Consider the following 5,614-nt stretch of genomic DNA (forward strand, 5'->3'; position numbering starts at 1 on the left):
GAGAGAGAGAGGGAGACACAGAACCCGAAGCGGGCTCCAGGCTCCGAGCTGTCAGCACAGAGCCCGACTTGGGGCTCGAAGTCACGGACCGTGAGATCGTGACCTGAGCCAAAGTCGGACGCTTACCCGACTGAGCCACCCAGGTGCTCCAGTGTTTAATCTTGAAAGTGTTTCTAGGTCTAAACATGTCGTTGAGGGAAGGGAAAAACAAAGACTTAGCATGTAATCAAGTCCTTTAATGAAAATGACCAAGAGTGTATTTCATGGAACTTTCCAAGTACTTTCCTTTTTCTTCACATTTTCTCATCCCTGAACTTTGGATCCATCTGGCACCGACGGCGTGTCATAGCTGCACTGGTGGGATCCTTCTCTTTCCTGGCATAGTCTGAAATGATAGCGTGCCTTGTACGGTCAGCAGGTTTTCCCCGTAAAGGGTCAGGGAGGAACGACTTGAGACTCCGAGAGCCCCGGGGTGTCCATCACGACTCCACCCTGCCGGCAGTGTCGTTTGGAAGTGGCCAGGGATGCTGAGTAAACAGGCGCCCCATGTTCCGGTTCGGCGTTGTGTACGGAAACCAAGGGAGGGCAGATTTGGCCCGTGGGCCACGTTTGCAGGCTTCGGACCTACGGCGTCTTGGGTTTCCTGAAGCCCGACGACGAACAACAGCCACAGACGGCGGCAGTAACAGCACTTAGAAGGTGTTGAATCCGGAATGCTCGGCTTTGATTTCAGCCAAGCGTCACCGCGACCTGATAGGGAGATGCTGTTATTACCCCCGTGTTTTCAAAGGAGAAAACAGGTTCAGAGACGTAAAGGTGTCTGTCCCGGGTCATCAGCAGCGAGTTTGGGGCCTGCCGAGCCCGCTCCCGGGGACCCTCGAGACGCACTCTCACCTGGCTTCAAGTATTCACGTCTAGCGCCTTCTGTTGTCAAATTCAATGAAGTGCCAGGTGGTCGCAACAAGAAGGGACACCTGCCTTTGGAGGAACAGCCACCTCTCCGTGCTGGGTTAAGAACTGTGGTTGTAAGAAGAACAGAAAATCAAACAGCTGACTGCGTGGGTGGGGATTAAGAGGCACATGGCAGCCAAAGCATTGGGATTAGTGACAGGGACATCAGGGACACTGGTTCGGTGCCAGCACAAGAGTCTGGCCGTTTACCCACGAACCTGGTTTCTGGTTTCCGTGAGGCAGGCCTGCTGTGTGCGGAAGACACTGAAGGCCGATGGGTCCCGACCTCGAGGCAGCTCAGGCTGCTTGGAAAGCAGGCCCAGAGACACGGTATTTCTCTTCGGCCGCCGCAGAGTCACGGACACAGCCCGGGAAGCACACCCAGGAGGGCGCGGGAGAAGACGCCCGTGTCTGGGGAAGCAGGTCACGAGGTGATTTCCTTTTGACTCCGAAGTGTCGGGGAGGGGGGCTGCTAGGCAGTCAGTGCTGGGGTTTGCCGCTTTGCCACTTACTAGGCGTGCGACCCTGGGCAAGTGACGTCCCCCCGGTGCCTCAATTTCCTCTTCATCTAACTCCTTGTCGAGTATTGCCCGGCACAGAGTAAGGGCTCGGCAAATCTAGTTGGATGGAGAAGCCACGGTGAGAAGTTACCTGACATAGTATATATTGTCCCAGGTGATGAGCTCTTTTTTGTATTTTTTTTAATGTTTATTTATTTTTGAGAGCGAGAGAGACAGAGTGCGAGTGGGGGAGGGGCAGAGAGAGAGAGAGACACAGAATCGGAAACAGGCTCCAGGCTCTGAGCTGTCAGCCCAGAGCCCGACGTGGGGCTCGAATTCATGACCCGTGAGATCATGACCTGAGCTGAAGTTGGACGCCCAACCAGCTGAGCCACCCCGGCTGCCCAGTGAGCTCTTTTTAATATAGGAGATCTAGCCTGGGAGTCTGCAACTTCATCTCTAGATCGCGGAAGGACGGACCCAGTTTTCCAGTTAGGGTCCCACTTCTGTGCGGCCGTGGCATAAATTAGGCGGAAACCGCACGGACTCAGGAGACAATCTGAACCTCACGGACGCTGTTACGAATCTTGGACAGCCCATGCTGTCCAAAGCCAAGTTCAAATACACAGACTTTGGTCACCGAGGTCATCGCTTTGGATGCTGGTCTCTGCCCAGCCGTGTGCTCTCAGCGAGATCCCTTGGTTTCCCCGGAACATGAAGGGAGAAGACACCGACACTCGCCTTCATGGGTTGTTTTGGGGCTCATCCACGGGGAGCATGCCTGGCATCGGCTCTCGGGAGGGCTATTATTACTGTTTGTGGTATCCCTGTTGCTGATTTGATAAGGTAACACGCGAACCGCAGCGCCCGGCCCAGAGTGCTTCATAAATGGCCGCCATGACTATTATTCTCTGTGGTGGGTGTGATCGAGGCCAGACACCGCCACGTGGCCCTAAGGCGCAGAAGTAGCTGCAGAAGCTCAAACAGCACGATTCATCCCATGATGTCAACATGAGACGTGGCAAGTCCCACCAGGAAGGGCCTGGACTTGGAGAAGGCAGTTTCATGCGGTCCTTGTGCCCCGGGCTGCAGACCTGCCTCTCCCGGTGACCGCTTTCCCATCATCGTCCCCGGGCTGTGATCCTGCCAGGACCAGAGCAAGCCAGAGGACAGCAATGCCTGGCTGGGATTAGGAGTCCCTTAGCCTGGGGGGGACTCAGGCTTGTTTAATCGGAAGGCGAGGCAGCCTGAGGAGGATTACTGCCAGGCTGGGCCTTGGCCAGTCGCCTGTCTGGAAGATTCCAGCTCCTCTGCCCGGCCCGCATGGGAGCCTCTGCCTATTGGCCCCTGATGCCTGGTCCCGGCCGGCTCAGACCCCCAGCCTCACTCGTCCTCCTCCTTCCCTGCCTCTCCCTGCAGTTGTGCTCTCTCCGGCCTCCGAGTGTCCATCGTGGCGCTTTCTATGCTATACCTGGAGGAGTTTGCCTGCTCCCTGGTCGCCCCCCCCCTCAGCCGTGACTCCTGAGGCTAGGTCTCCTCCTAGAGGAGGGGGGTTGGGCTCTGGAGCCTGGTTTGAATTCTGACTTAGTCGCCCCTCAACTGCTTCTGTTCAGACCCTCGGAATCTCCATCTGTAGAACAGGGATGATCACCATTCCTGCCTTACAGGGTTGTGTGATAGGTCTAAAGAACTCAGAACGTGACTTGGCTTATAGTAGGTGCTCAGTAAGTGCTGGCCGTTACTTTTACTCCTATTCTCATCTGCCTCCTCCGAGCCCAGCCTGGGTTGGCACAGGGCAGGTGTGTAAATTAGTAAATCCGCCTTTCTAGCAGAGACCTTGAGGTGTTCGTGATGAAATGGCTGCAGGGTGTGTTTTGTGGGTATTAGAACGAGGGATCATATCTTGTTGGTGACCCCCCCCCCGCCTCCCCAGGGTGCTTAAGGGAATTTAGCTTTTCTTTCTCCCTCCCTAGATCCCCCTCTTCTTTCTTCATTTCCCTCCTTCCCCCCCACCTCCTCCCTGTTCTGTCCTTTCCAATGTGAGCAGCAGGGCCGGGCTGTGATGATCACACACATCCTAGTGGCTGTTTCCGCCCTTTTTCTTTGGACTCGGTTTCTAACACAGGAACTGATCCCTCAAAACAACCTCACCACCTGCTCTCTAGGAGCCCAAGAGGCCCCGCGTTGGGCCAGCACTCAGCGGATGCCTGCCTGCCCAACACCGAATGCCTTTGTCCTTCTGTTGTCCACGGGACACACGCATGCTCTGGGTCCCACACCAGCCCTCGAACCCATCCCTCATTGATTCCGGAATGTTTCTTTCAGGAACATCAGTGGCTTTGCCCCAGGGCCCCGTCCTCAGCAGACAAACAAGTCATTTGGTTATGCCTTGGGCCTGGCAAGTCCTATGACTCATGCGGAATCCAAAGGAGCTACGGGTGGTGAGGTCACGAGCAGACAAATGTCAGGAGACTGGGAGGCCTCCGATGGCAAGCTTTGGATTTTAACTCTTCTGTGTTCCTAGCAGACGGCAGCCTCCAAAAGCACTCAATGAATGCCCACCCGGAAGATTTGATATGCATAAAGAGGCTTTGAAACAACCCTTGACCCAGTCACAAGCTTCCCTTGTGCAAAATGTGCAAGGAGATGGGTTCGTGGCCCTGGAGAGCAAGCCAGGCAGACCTGGGAGGAGGCTGACCTTCACCTTGGCATCGATGTCCATTGGAATCACTAGTCTGACTGCCCGACCAGGATCCCTGTGGGGAAGCCAAGGACCCAGGCTTTGCAGCCAGCTGGTGCTGGGTTTAACTGTGATTGTGCCACCTACCTGGCAGCCTCTTAACCTCTCTGAGCCTCAGTTTCCCTCCCCACCCCCAAAACATGGGATCGTAGTAGTACTTTACTCCCAGAATGCTTTTGGGTGCTGACACACAGCAGATACGTTACGAATTATTATTATTTCTATCGTTGCCATTCTAACTTCAAGACCAACCTGGCTAAATTATTTAAAGCACACTTTCAACAGAAAACTGAGTCCAATCATTATGTTCTTCCTGCTAATGGCCCTGCTATAAACAATTCCTCTTTCTGATTTCCTTGTCCTGGGCAGGGTTTCCTCTGAGTCAACCTGTAAACCAACTGTGTCTTACTTAATCCTCGTGGTCCAGCCACTCAGAGCAGGTTGAACGAGGACAGCTACCTGTCCCTGGCCTCCCTCCTCATCGTCAGAATGCTAACTGGTTGCATGGCTACCCAGACTAAGACTACATTCCCCAGAAGACCTTGCAGCTGGGAGGGGCTGTGTGACCACGTGTTAGCCAATGAAAAGTGACATGGACAAGTTCCTGGTTATGTCCTCATAAGAATGGGAGCTGCCCTCCGTTCCCTTTCTCTGTGCCAAGAGAGGGACGTGGTGGCATGTTTGATGTCATGTGGACAAGGGCTACACACTAGGGGAGGTGGAGAAATAAGATGGAAGGCGTTTGGCACCCTATGAACCTGCCTTATCAGCCACGGATAGTTATTGGGGAGAGAAAGTAACTTTTTTTTTTTTTAAGCTGCTGTGACTAATGAATGCTGACCATCTTTCCATATGTGTTTCGGCTATTTGTTTATCTTCTTTCAACATATGTCTATTTAGATCATTTATCCGTGTTTTAATCGGGTGTTTTCATTGTTTAGTTGCAAGGAGTTCTTTAAATATTCTGGATATAGGACGCTTATCAGATATATGATTTGTATACATTTTCTCCTGTCCTGTGGGTTGTTTTCACTTTCTTGATAGTGTCTGTTGAAACACAAAAGTTTTTAATTTTGATACAGTACCATTTATTTTTTCTCTGGCTGCGTGTGCTTTAGCTGTTATGGCTAATAAAACATTGTCTAATTCGAGGGTAGGGTCTGTGTTGAATCTATAGATCAACTTGGAGAGTATCCAAGTTTTTGACAATGTCAAGTGTTCTGATCCACGAACTTGGTATGTCTTTCCATTTATTCAGGTCTTCTTTGGTTTCTTTCAACCACGTTTTCGTAGTTTTCGGTATACATACCTTCTCTTCTTTTGTTACATTTGTTCCTAAGTATTTTATTCTCTTTAATACTATTATAAATGGAGTTACTTTCTTAATTCCAGTTTTGGATTGTTTATTGCTGATGTGTAGAAA

General features: G+C 52.0%; 1 long non-coding RNA gene across 1 annotated transcript; it reads right to left on the bottom strand.

Annotated features, from left to right (window-relative positions):
• Positions 1–308: 308 nt before the first annotated feature.
• On the bottom strand, positions 309–4,666 carry LOC125163071 (uncharacterized). The gene is made up of 3 exons (XR_007151267.1): positions 4,601–4,666; positions 895–1,017; positions 309–750 (listed from the first exon to the last, which is right to left on the bottom strand). It is a non-coding gene; the product is annotated as an uncharacterized LOC125163071 (long non-coding RNA).
• Positions 4,667–5,614: the final 948 nt, after the last annotated feature.

This window comes from Prionailurus viverrinus, chromosome A3 (assembly GCF_022837055.1).
Source record: "Prionailurus viverrinus isolate Anna chromosome A3, UM_Priviv_1.0, whole genome shotgun sequence".
Lineage (NCBI taxonomy): Eukaryota > Metazoa > Chordata > Mammalia > Carnivora > Felidae > Prionailurus > Prionailurus viverrinus.